Below are 14,337 nucleotides of genomic sequence, written 5' to 3'. Positions count from 1 at the left end.
ATGGTTCCCACTTCCCAATGTTTTTAATCATGATTATGCTGTTTTTTAGCCAAAATTAAAACATATATCATTTTTTAAATTCGTTTTTCAACATAAAATCAAAAATGAAATTTGAGGATGGGGCTGCACGGTGGCGCAGTGGTTAGCGCTCTCGCCTCACAGCGAGAAGGCCCCGGTTCGACTCCCGCATACATTTGCATGTTCTCCCCGTGCATGCGTGGGTTTTCTCCGGGGACTCCGGCTTCCACCCACCGTCCAAAAACATGCTTCATAGGTTAATTGGTGACTCTAGATTGCCCCTAGGTGTGAATGTGAGAGTGAATGGGTGTGTGATTGAGGCCCTGCGACAGACTGGCGACCTGTCCAGGGTGAACCCCGCCTTCGCCCTTCAGTAGCCGGGATAGGCTCCGGCACCCCGCGACCCCGAAAGCGACGAAGCGGTCAAGAAGATGGATGGATGGATGGAAATTTGAGGAACGGATGAATGATTTGTTTTTTTGTTTTTTCATTTTTTGATTTTAAGCTGAGAAATGAATGAACAAACTACTTCCGCATTAACCTTCTGTTTCAGATGAAAACGTAACACATGAATTTAAATGTTTGCTGAATTTTTGATTTTAGTTCGCTGCTGTCAAAACCACATACAGCCACAGCCGTAACAGACTTAAATAAAATAAAAAAAAACAATAATAAAACCTTTTTTTGTCCTTGAAAATAAAAAAAAAAGAAAATGAATGATTTTTTTGTTTTTTTGTTTTTTCATTTTCAATTTGAAACAGTAGTTTTTGTAATAGTTCATTAGAAATTTTCTTCTAAGTTGTGGGCGGGACCAAAGCAAACCCGCCCCCTTTCCCCTCCCCCATTCCTTAGAGTAAGGAGCGGAGAGCTCGTGGCCTGTCTTGCATTTTTATACGTCACAAATACGCTTTTTTCTAAATGATTTTTTTTCCACTGGTCTTGATTCACAATGATTTTAACAAATGTGACTTTTTTGAAAATCCAGATTTTGAAGACATTTACACCAAGTACTAACATGTATAAACAATTTCTTATTTTACTTGTAATATTAGTACATCAACTACTGATACTACTGGCTCTCATCCTAATGATTTTATTATAGAAACTTAAACATTGAAAAAAATAACCCTAAATATGACAAAACCTAAAGAGACCAACAATACAGTAAAAGATAACCTGAGAATAAAGAACAAAAGTTACATATATACTGTTCTATGAGATGACCTCCAGAGTTCCTAGTCCCTCTGGTTCCTTTGGGACCACATTCCAGGTGACTTTATAGCCTCACATGGGTCACAGAGACTTCTGCTATACTTTCTGTTTTGATTTAACTCATCCTCTTACTTAGAGACCATCAACCTTTTCTATAGGGATTAAAGGTGGAAATTAGCCAAATATAATCTTATATATTTTTTATTAATATATGCTGTCCCTGCAACTCTGCGTATGGAAGAACCTCTTCTTTTAATGTAATTCGTTCTGAAAGCTGTTTGCATTTTTTAATATTGTTGAATTTTATTTGGGACTTGATATTGTTTCATGCGTGCAGCATTTAGAGACAGGTTTTAGAGTCGAGGGGATATTGTGGAGTTTAATAGTGCGATGAACGACTACTTATTTAAATGGACCACAAACAGCTGTTGATAACTGGGAAATGTGTCGGCCCACTTATGATGTTAACTGTTTTATAGCTAAAGGTGAAAACTATTTCCAACAGGCACTTCTTTCAGTGAGAACTCAGGAACAGAACATTAGCTATAGTAATATCTGGAAACATGGGTGGTGTGTGACCTTATTACATTACATTTACTTGGGCCATGTGATGAAACTTTGATTAGATCATTGAAATCTGCTTGCAATGCAATATAGTCAGCTGGAATTTGAAAAGTAAAAAAAAATGCACTGGAAAGGGATGTCAAAGGAACACTTTAATGTGAAAACAAGTTTCACCTCAAGCCAAAAGTCTTAAAACAGTTCATTGAGTTCATTTTGACACCTACAATTCTGCTTAAATGTGATTGTTAGGTTATAGAATACATCTCTGTCTGTGGGGCGACTTTGTTAAATGACCAAGAAGAAAACATTTAAATTATTTGAAAGAGTTTAAAAAAATAGAGGATGCAAATATGTTAAGAACTTCTCATTTGGAAAAGAAAGAGCACTAAGAGCAGGTGGGTGAATATTGGTCTCAGCATTTACAGTATATGTAGTTTTGTTTTTGAGGAAGGAATGAAATGAGAGGGAAACTGGATGATTAATGGAAAGTGTTGGTCCTTTTGAGAATTAGTGAAGCAAAAAAAAAGATTAGTTTATGGGGTTTGAATTTACTGAACCAAAAAAAATAAAGAAAGTATGGCGGCAGAGACCCACCATTGTAGCAAAAAAATAACCTGCAAACAAAAAGAAAAGCTGCAAATAAAAAGAAAAGCTGCAAATAAAAAGAAAACTTAAAATAAAAACAAATGCTTCTGCAAGGAAAATAAATGATTTTGCAAATAAAAAGAAATGCTGCTGCAAATAAATAAAAAATACATTGCAAAAAAATACTTTTTTCCGGTCCCGAGTCACAAGAGGACTCACATCTTCAGCTTTCATCATCCTCATCGCTTTAAAGCAACTTTAATCTTGAATTATCACAGAATTACTGCAAAAAATACATCAATTCTGCAATACAGAGAGTTGAGGATGACCCCAAAGAAAAACCTGGACACATCTAACATCTCTGACATCAGGACTGGACTTGGGGACATCCATGCTAAGCTAATGCACCTCGAAGCTAGGCTAACACCTCTGATGGAGCTTGAAGAAGAGATCCGACAGAACACAAAATGAACAACGAGATAATCGGCTCGACCTCCTGGAGAGAAGAGTGGACAACGCGGAACAACAAGCAACAATAAATAATGTATTTCTGACTGGATTACAACTCAAACAACTCATGATCTTGGACTGATGCAGCTAACGTTAGCACAGAAGAAAACGGCTGTGCTACTCAGGCTTCAGACTTGACTCTTCATGGAGAGTCAAGTTGAGTCAAGAACATTAAATTGGGATTATTATTCTTTTCTAAAACTAAATTAGATATAATAAATTACCTCTTGATGATGTGCTGAAAGAGAAGTTTTATCAACACCAAACTGCAGTTTAACTGTATTTCTTCTAAACTTAACATAGTAGCTAAAATACTTTTTTCCCCTCTCATCAATTACTACAGAGAGCACAAATGCAGTAGTTGGCAACAAAATGGTCAACTTCCACCTGCAGGATTTCAAGATTTACAAAAATTGAATTCTAAAGTATTTTTTTTATAAAAGTTTATCTCTGAACAGAAAGCCAATTAAAAGACGGCTAGTACAAGTGAGAATCTTGGTTTTATGTCACAACGTTGAGTAGACGAATCAAAACGTTTTTACTGCTTTCCTCCAAAATAACATAAAACAGACTTGTAACAAATCTTTTACAATAAGATGTATGTGAGTAAAACCTAAAAATGATAACATTTCAGGTTAAGAACAATCAATATCTTAGCTTTAATTACCTTTATTTTTGTCAAATTTCAACCCTCGCACTTCTTTAATGAATTATTTTGTGATGAACTTTCTGCAGCTTTGACCCATCGGAGCACATCTGTCCTTCTGTTGATGAAGTCTTAATGAACAAACAGAGCTGACAAAGGGATGACAGAACTTCACGCGTTTTAATTAACCTGTGACAAAACAGAAAAAACACATCTGTAAGTAAACCATCTCTTTAGGATTGTTCCTAGAAAAAAAGAAATACTTTTGACACATTTACTGGATCAATATCTCTGCAAAGGTGTACATGTAATTTGTGCTGCAAATCTTTCATTGACATCCAAATAGACTGGTGTTCAATCCCACATGGTTGTTATCATTGTCTTTTCCAAAAAAAAAACGATGTTTATGTGTTAAACCTGACAAAATTGTTGTCTTTCTCCTCCTACTTTGAACAGGAACAAGGTGAAGAGGTGATGTGTTGTGGAAAAATGGTGCCTTAACTTGCTTTGCTCCACAATTAACATAACTACATTAATTACGTTTGATTAGTGGGTTAAAAATGTACTTCTTTTTTTGTTTTTTAGTTGAAGTTACTTAAACATTTTTGCTGTTTTTTGTCAGAATTCCTCAGAAACACTTCCTCTAAATCCAAAGAAGTAAATACTCTATTTTCCACACTATAGGGCACAGCAGGCGTACAAGACGGACCATCAATAGACTATTTTTGAGCTTTTGTCATATGAGGCGCTCAGAACTACAAGCACAACAAAAGAGTCAGAGATCATTTGTCAGTAAGATTGATTAATTTCTTATTAGCTGCATTCACAGTAATTCTAAAGCTTCTTTATGAAACGCTACAAATTATCCACGTTAGCTAAAACCTGTGACACCCTACATTATCACGGCTGTTACTGTGACTATGCTAACTCCTAATGTTATATAACACTTGAAAAAATACACAGCTACACGTTAGCCACATTAGTGTATTTACAATAACACTCAACCTTGTTTGAAACTCGTTGAAAAAACAAACTGACATCTGGACAGAGGGCTGTATACCTCCACTGGGCATGTGACGTGCGTTCAGCCCCAGGGGTGGGCAAACTTTTTGACTCGTGGGCCACAAAGGGTTCTGAAACTTGACAGATGGGCCAGATCAGGAGCAGATGCTTGACGTGTTTTAGGAGGAAGAAATAAAATGGAATCTGGACAAAAACATTCTTTTATTATTTATTTACTATTATTATTTCCTATTTTAGTGCAGCATTTAGTTGATGTCTTTCAGGAAAAAAACACACACTTAGAAAAATGCTTTGTTTGTTGCGTTGGAATGATCAGAAAAATGGCTGACTCAAAAAACACAGATGTGCACCAGAAAAACGACAAATCTGTAAAAAATAACTTTCTACCCCCTAAACACAAGTCAGTTTATTTGTGGTGCGGCATATAAGGTGAGACACAGAATTACAGGCAAATTAAAACACTATTACAGATTATATAATTTATTCCACTGTGGCAGGCCAGATTAAATAGTTTAATGGGCCGCATAGTTTGCCCACCCCTGGTTTAGCCTGTAGTGTTCACACTGGACAAACAGGGATGGGCTTCTTCTTCTTTTCTTTGGCTATGTCCAAATTCCTACTATATGTTTTTTAAGTCATTACAGATAACGGTAGGAATTTGGACATTACGTTAGTGTTGTATAATTTTGGCTAGACACAAACTGCAATTAATAATTTCTCCTCCATGAAGGTTGACACCTCTGTGAATTAAAAGGGACGCCATCCATTCGTCCCTACCAAATCTGAGTCCCTGATTGGTCAAAGTTTGACCTGGTTTAACTGTAAGCACACATTCAGTGACCTCACATTTTGCACGTAAAGGCCCAAAACATTCGTAGAAACTTGTGTAGCTTTGAGAGAAAGCTAAATTTTGAACATAAAAGGTTGAAACGCTCAGTTATGTGTATTCAATAAATAAATAAAGGCATTTTTTATGTTAAGTGACCCTTACAGTGTGGAAAATAATTAATTGAAAATATTTTTTAATCTTTCATAAAATGAGCATGTCATTATAGTCTTTTCAAGTTCATCTCAGCAGAGTCTAAAGACCGATGAAGGATGGCTTCCTGTTATTCCATTTAGCACTGTTTAGAGAGATTTTTTATTAGAAACAGGTCTTACTTTTGGTGAACCATCTGGTTCAAGAGTTCTTGATGTTTCAGAGAAGAATAACAGTTAAGGACTTTATTTTTCCCCTTTTTCTTCTGGTCTTTGTTGCTGTTGTTGGCCAGCATAAGAAAACTTGTGATAAAAGCTGATTTTTTTCTCACATGTGTATGGTTTTTGAATGGAGCGGGACGGATGTCGACGTTTTTGAATAAACAACACGTTCACTGGAACGGCAGGAGGCCGACTGTTTTTGCTCGAGGACATCCCAGGCTCATCTGAAGAGTGCATGGTCTGTAACACCAACCTCTTGATCTCTTTCTTAGCAGGCAGTGGCCCAAATAAACTGGTTCAGAAGTACATCTGGTTAATTTTATGTGGCTTGGAGTGGAATTTTGGGGCCACTCTAACTTAATGGGATTTGACACAAATTGTTTAGACTTTTTTTCTGTGCTCGTGTTGTTGATCATGCAAACATCTACAATTTATGGAGCTGTAATTGGACTCACCAAAATATATGTAGTTGATGACATGAGTTAAGAAAAGTTTCCCAAACAATTCTGTGATCTTTAAGATATAGTAAGAGCTAAAGATGTAAAAGAATGTGATAAATGTGCTCGTGGGCAGATGTTTGATTTATTTTTGCTGCATTGGGTTTTACCAAAGAATGACAAAACTTTGCTGCCTGAAGACCCACTTCAATGAAATTGTGTTATTTTGTGTTTTGCACTTTGCAGAAACTATGTTCTGGAAAATGACTTGCAAAAAATGTATTTTCTGAATTGTTTATCACAGACTTTAATACAAGTGTAAAGTGTTGCTGAATACAATTCAATGTAAAGTCCATGTTCCAGTTTGAGATGTTTCTTCAATAAGACATTTTAGAACTTCAAATCTTGTGGAGAGTAGAGCCAAAGAGGCCACTGAGGCCACAAGAGGCTCAAAGAGTGTTTTTGACTGACAATTTGAAAGTGAACAAAAGGATCTACATGGATGCACTTCTGTTTTCCTTTAAAGTTGTGGGACAGCCGTATATAAATTTCATTGCTGTAAATTTGCTTTGGATCAAATAACACTGATGATGGAGGAGAGCCACAGTTGATATCCTGTTCTGACTCAGATATGTATGTTTGCTCAACCAAACATGTTTTCCAAATGCTTAAATCTATGTAAACCAACTTTGGTATCAAAGTCATTTTCAGAGATTCAAACATATACTTGTAGTTTTGTGCACTTTTAATGCTTATTTTAGATATTAAACTCCTACACACATTAAAAATGTATGGGAACAGCCCCAAAATCCTCATTTGTGCACTTTAAGATCCAAGAACTTCAGCATACTTTTAGCTCAAGGATCATTCCAACTCAGCAGATGATGGGTTTCTTCACTTGTACTTGGCTTTGGTAAGTCACTCATAGGTGATCCACAAATCTAGAGCTTTTCTATTGCACATTTTGCAAAATTTTGGTCCTCAATACTTAGATCTTAAAAATAGTTAATCTAGCTCAGCCTTTATCAGTTATTTGAAAAGTTCTTGTATCTGTTATAGTATTTCATTTTTGTGTTTCCCATCAAATGATATGCAGCTAAGCAGAACAGAAATATTTACCACACCGTCAGCAGGAAATGACTTGTTCTTGATGTGTAATCTAAGACAAAAGCAGCTGTCTGCCTCTTTCACCATGTGTTTGAGATAATCACTGTATGTTTGTGTTTAAGTATAAACCTTATCATGTTCCATCAAGACATATTCCCCTGTTTTAGTTTAAATTAAGAACACTTCCTCCTGTACATGCAGTGGAGGCGTTTAAAATCAATAAAACTGTCTGGAGATATTTTTTTACATCGTGATATGTATCGTATCGTGAGACATGTATCGGGATACGTATTGTATCGCCAGGCTTTTGCCAACAAAAATTGGTGACCAATATTGAAGCTATCCAGCCTACAGTTTTGAGCCAAGATACCAGCTCGGATGAGGAGAACAAAGACATGGATCTAGTCGTCTACAAGTCAGAATAAATGTCTCAAGAACATGTTAAAAACACCAAAAACGTGATTTTCATCGGAGTGGGCCTTCAAGTGTCTAAAGGAGTTTTTGCAATTTAAGTGCATCTGAATTGAACCTTAAGCATAAAAAGTAGATCCTCAAGTGCCAGAAAAACAGTATAAATTTAAACCAAAGGTTAAATTTCAATGAAATTTCCCAGATCATAAAGTGTTGTTGATTTTTCTGCAAGTAGTTTGTTTTAACAACAAATATATTGCCCTTAAATGTAAACCTTTTGTCAGGATTTATTTTCTCTTCCTCTTGAACAACATCACAAATCACAGAACAAATTGTTAAATTCGATCTAGAGCAAACACTGAAGCAATGGAAAAATCCTCCATTTCACGCAGCTTTTGAGCGGGGAGCAAAGAAAAGTTTGTTTATTTTAGCTGAACTAAAACCATAAGGAAAAGGGGGAAACCCAAAGGCCTCAGAATTTAGACGCAGGAAAAAAAAGTGACATCTGGAAGAAAATCGAAATGATATGAGAGCAAGAAGAAACAAAGAGACGCTGTGTGTGAAGCCTGGAGACATTTTTATAGCGAGCTTTGAGCCAATGTAACAGCCAGTCAACTGCAACAGGCCCTCTTTTGTGTCAATAAGTGTGCCCTGGAGGAAGCATTAGATATATATATGCATATATCTTTATATGAGTGCACTAATATGAAACCTTTCTTTATTAATAATGTGTCAAATTTAAAGAGGGTTTAAGCTTATCACATGCAATGTTTATTAGAGGAAACCCAAGTGCTTCTGTTTATAGTAAATGTGGTCCACACCACCAGCAGAAACCAAAGATTCTTAGTCTGTTCATGTCGGCTATAGATCAGAGACGTGTCATATACAAAATAGATAATAGTGAAAAAGAAAATCAAGGACATGAATACATGCTTGTATTTGCTCCATAAGTTTTTCTAAAACTAAATATTAGATCACTTTTTTGGGTACATCTTGCTAGTACTGGGTTGGACTCCTGGAGTTCCATATTGACATGATGGAATTACGTGCCTGTTTCATCGCTTCACAAAGGTGATCCATTGGGTTGAGATCTGGTGATTGTGGAGACTATTTGACAACAGTGAACTCATTGTCATGTTCAAGGAACCAGCCTGAGATGATTCCAGCTTTATGACTTGGTGTCTTATCCTGCTGGAAGTAGCATCAGAAGATGGTGCACTGTGGTCATAAGGGGATGGTCATGGTCAGCAACAATACTCAGGTGGGCTGTCGTGTTAAGTACAAAGCCAAGAAAATATCTCCCACATCATTACATCACTACCACCAGTTCTGATTCTTGGTTGGACCTGCAGCAGATCCTCTTGACCCTGTCTACACTCCAAAATGCGTTGAGTTCCTGCCATGTGATTGGCCAAGTAGAAATTTGCACTAATGAGCAGTTGATGTGCCAAATAACCTGTCCATCAGTGTACATCCAGCTGTTTGAAATCGTTTGTCCTGTTATTTGCTAGTTCTTATGTAAATATAATAGTACTAAACTCCACCCTTACTTTTATAAGAACATAACCCAATTTAAGCAGAGGCAAAGCTGTGTACTTTGGATCGAAGTCTCCAGCTAAGCTAACAGTGTTTGGTATTTCTCATTGTTTTCCTCTCAGCAAGAGAGAATATTATAGTGTGCCTTTTGTTGCCTTTAAATTAGCTTTTCTTTCTGTCTGCCTGTCATTATTAATGGAAAGAAAACAGTATTGGGGTATTTTGAACTAATTGTTGTCAGGCTGGGGGCCTTGACTCCGCATACTAGAGTTATTTCTGGCAGGTAGCTCTGCTTCGCAGCTAATTTCAGTAACAACCACCAGAGGAAGGAGATACAAAGTTTTTGTATCAGCGGGGAATATTTTTTTTCACATGCCACCAGATGCCTGAATGCCCAAAAGCCAGAAAGTTTAACAAGAAGTGCATTTTTTTTAACAAGAAAGGAATCCATCAAACACGTTTTTCCAGCCCAACTAAGATGATAGCTATGTCCCTGTACTCCTCAGTAAAATTATCATGAACCTAGACAGCAAGGACCATATTATTAATGTAGCATTGTGACATTGGTGTCAGAAGTGGGATAATTATAACGGATAAAATAACCAAGGGCAAAAACACAAACCCCAATCTGCCCAGACAGGCAAAGGGAATGGCATCCCACAATTCCTTGCTCTTACAGCAGGCTCAATGTGTCTGTGACCATCGCTACAATATGTTATATTCTTTCAAAGTTTGTAGGAAAATGCATAATATTAAGTCAAAATAAGAAAATAAAAGCAGAGAAGAAGGCTTAATCCTCCAGCCAAAAAGCTTCACTCTTGGCAAATTACCCCACATCAAAAAGCACAGATGGTTCATCACATTTATGTCAAAAACATAATAAAATAATGTTTTAAGATAAGCTGAATGCTATTTTAGCTTTTCTTTGGCCATCCCTCAAAGAGATCCTCATTCATTTATCAGAAAAGTACCTTCATCTTAACAGTGCACATGTTTGGCAACATTAAGTGAGAGGTTGTCATCTTTATTTAATAGAATGTCTCTTGTTGAGGTTTTAGCCAGCATGAAGATAAAATGCAGGTAAAATACCCATCATTGTAAGTTATGTGAACTTTTAAATAATTGTTGATTTATTAAATATTTGAACTTCCAACTTCAGGGAGGAACTTCTTTTTTGTATTTTGAAGTTTGAATATCAGAATCCTGAAGTGGCTGAACATGTAGTATACATGTACTTATTTATTTCTTACTTTTGACTGACTTCTGGCCTCCAGCTTCTTAGACTCACAAACTGATATCGAACCTCACGGTCAATACCAGCCACACTGCCGTCCAGAGCTTCCCTCTGACATAATTGCCATAATTGAAACAAGCTAAATCACCTCTCTGACTTGTTACGGGCCCTGGATTTCACAACAAACCGCTCCATTAAAATGTCAATTGTAGGCCACTTCACTGCCTCGCTGAAGCCGTCCGCACCAAACCAGATAGCGTTGACTGCAAAACATGCTTTCCTACACCACAGAAATGGGTATACAATATTTGAAATTCCAAAGTCGGACTGTTGCTCCTGGAATAATGCCTTAAAACAAAATACCTCAACTTGTGTTTTTGTCTTTCTTCTTCTCTTAACTTTTTGCCTGCTCAGAGAACATACAGCTTAAGGGTGAACACTATCTCTAAATGTAAATCTATCATATTATTGCCAAACATTTATTTATTTATTTTTTATTTAAATTCTGGCAATGGGAAGATCTCTGATAAAACTTCCCTGTTTCCCATCCGGTGGTGTGATGATGTTCAGGGATAATTGATGACTGAATGCAGGATAGAACTTCTCCGTCCTTCACCTCATACCCTCTCGCTCCTCCCTGGGATTTGGCTTTTGAACAAAGAATCAGCAAAAAAAACCAACAGAAAAAAAACCTCACTTAACTGATCAAAGGCGTAGCTGGTGCTGCTGCTTTTTCTCCTGAATCAACACAATCTGCACTGCATGCAAGAGTGCGCGTGTGAGCGTGCGCACGTGTGAGCGCCTGCTGCAGTGAGACCTATAGAGCAGCCTCTGATTTATCCTCCAGGCTCATGTCCTCTGCTGATTGTGGTCCAGTCCTATGTAATTCCTACAAAAATAGCTGCATAGGGTTTGATATGCTACTCATGCTGCTTCTATTAATCTCCCCAAAACTTTGTAACATAGAACAGATGCAAGTTACGTTTTTGCTTAGTTTTGAGCGGAGCTTTTGCGTTTGAGAAATGCAATGAAGTGCAAAGAATTAAGACCAAGATCTAAATCATGCTACCAATTATTTGTGTTTTTTTATCCATAACCTCCTTTTTAGTTTATGAATTACTAGAAAATAGTTATTTTTCTTTCTAGTACTCGCCTTTTCTGGATAGAGATAGAGATAGATGTGGTTAAATAATTTTACCACATGAATTATTTTATTGTTTTCAAGGACATAGTCCCTCCAGAGCAGCAGGACTTCCTTAGAAAAATGAGTTATGTGGAGCAGGGAGCTTGTGGCCTGCCCAGCGTATTTTCTGCGTCACAAATGTGCTTTTTTTTTCTCTCAAATGTCTTTTTTTTGTCTCCTCCTCATTGACAATGATTTGAATGTAAATAAAAATTCTCAGAAATTTGATATTAAGGTTAATTTTCTTAAAAATATCTTCCATAATTAGAAAATATTAAAAACAGAAAAAACACATTTTTTCTTGGATTCGGTCAAACTTTGTCTTAAGTTCATTAGAAATTTTCACGAGTGTGGGCGGGACCATTTCACGGAGCAACCCCTCCCCCTTTCCCTTTGCTGAAGGCTTTTTATTGTCTGCTCCTGATTCACAATGATTTAAATAAAGAAAACCCCAGAAATGCCATTTTAGTATTCATTTTGCCGTAACGAAAAACACAATTTTCATTGGAGTGGGCCTTTAAAGTTACCACTAGAACCACCTTCATTCTTGTCTTTCGATTAGTTCTTTATGTTTCTCGAGCTCCTCAGGTTCTTTTTGAATTTCGGCCTCCTTCAATCCAACTTTTCTCTTCTAGTTTTCGATCATTTCAATATCTGGTTGGATTGTTGTGACGGTCTTGTTGGTTTCTTTTTAAAAGTTCTGCAGCATCTTATGGCTCTGTTGTGCTGTTTCTGTATTGCTGATGTGTACTCAGGTTGTAAATGAGAAATTGTTCTACATCGACCTACCTGTATAAATAAAAGGTCAACAAGGTTCAACAATCTTGACACAATTATTTTCCACCATTTTTGTGGGTGATTCCCACTTTTGGAACTTCCATCCTATTCTCAATAGCATGCTAGCATCTCACACACCACAGTCATGTATTAGATTGTGTAGATTGTGAAGTAAAATACCATCAAAAAATATCTGAGTCTAATATGTTCTTGCTGTCTTAGAATATATTGAAAACTAAATTTTTGATCTGTCTTTTTTGTTCATTTAAAAATCATCAAAATTATCAGGACCAAATAATAAAATGTATTAATATTTTGTATTTAGCAGAAAAATAAGTGTGAAATAGCATTAAAATGCATGTGATAATAATTTAAAAGAAACTGCAGTTTCCTAAGAAAATATGAACTTAAAGCGTTTGGCTTAAAAGCTCCAAATATACATCTAGACTTATTCTTGTACATCAGTTCAGTCAAAACCAGCTACTAAAGATTTTAATGCAAATTATAATAAAGATTGACATGAAATTGATGAATGGTATTGGCCAAATATTTAATAAAATAATCGTCATTTCGGGGAGACCATTCTGGCTTCTTTCTCTGCGTTCTCCATCTGTTGCCCAGATGTCGACCAGTGATCCAAAACAACAGCAGGCGGATTATTAAGGGATCAATCATCAACTCATAATAAAAATAAGAACAACTCACGGTATCGAGTATTCCCAACTTGACTCCGTTTAGCAACTAGATGCAATCCTGCTTAGCTTTCTATTTGACAAATGCATACATTCATCAAACAACAAGCTGCTGGAACGGGCCAGGATACGAGCTGCAAGGAATCGCAATTTTTTCTCCTATTAGTACGTTTGTTTGTTCTCGTCTGCTGCCTCTGCACAACTTTAGGAAAAATCCACAGAGGACTTCTTTAAGAAAAGTAGATACCTGTGCTTTCATTTTCCAGCAACAAAGCTATCATTACTGTTTTTCATTGAATTATTTTCTATTTTTTTAAATAATCAGTTTGATCTATTTTTATCATTGTCGTGTATTTCAGATTAATAGTTTTAATTGAAGCATAATAATTAAAAGTGATTTACCAGGTTTGTGACTTTCAGAAATATCTGTGTAACTGATCATTTTAGGAGATTTTCAAGATGCACCAATTTCACAATTTTCAGGTCATTTTTTTCTCCATGTCTATAGTTTCATTCAATATTTTAACCTCTTTTTTGTAGTAAACTTGTGGATGTTTTCTATGGAATCGCACCCATAAACTATATTTTATGACTTTTTTGTTATAGTTGGTTGCAAATAAATCTTTAACCCTTCACTTTTATGGCACACTCACTTAGCTAACATATTTACTTATTTAAAGAGGGATCCCTGAGATTAAGTTACTTCAAACACAACCTCATAGGCCGGTTCCAAACCAGTTCAGAGGTTTGGGTCAATAAGGGCATCCATCGTAAAACTAAAACCAAGTCACATGAGCTGCGGTGACCTCTGAAGGAAATAAGTTTAAAGGAAATAGAAGAGAGAGACCAGGCTTGTACCAATCTCGACTAAATCTTGGGAAGAACAAAACATTTTTTGTGTTGTTGGTTCATTTCTTATTTTGCAGGTTTGGTAAATACTGTATATATATTGTGTAGAGTTTAAAAAGAAGGTTATTTTTGTAGAAAAATCAAGCTTTTCCTTGTACCCGTAACATTTAGCATCCGTTTTGAAAATGCATTATGTTAGGGTAAAGGTGGTTGAAAAACTGAAGTAAAAGACCATAACCTGCCCCTGATGATGAGTAACAGATACCTCACTGGGATTTATTAACTGAACATCTCTGGCTGTATTTTATACACGGACATGACAGTAATGCTGCAGCTGGTGTCTTCCAAGGGGA

General features: G+C 36.4%; 1 protein-coding gene across 1 annotated transcript in view; it reads right to left on the bottom strand.

Annotated features, from left to right (window-relative positions):
* Positions 1-2,621: 2,621 nt before the first annotated feature.
* rpap1 (RNA polymerase II associated protein 1) overlaps positions 2,622-14,337 on the bottom strand; it is a 50,163-nt gene continuing 38,447 nt past the window's right edge. Inside the window, exon 29 of the transcript XR_002919836.2 lies at positions 2,622-3,724. The gene's annotated coding sequence lies outside the window, so the exon portion shown is untranslated. The remainder of the gene's footprint in view (positions 3,725-14,337) is intronic.

The sequence above is a fragment of the Oryzias melastigma genome, linkage group LG22 (assembly GCF_002922805.2).
Source record: "Oryzias melastigma strain HK-1 linkage group LG22, ASM292280v2, whole genome shotgun sequence".
NCBI lineage: Eukaryota > Metazoa > Chordata > Actinopteri > Beloniformes > Adrianichthyidae > Oryzias > Oryzias melastigma.
Note: the sequence above shows the minus strand (reverse complement) of the source record. Positions and strands in the feature narration are given on the sequence as shown.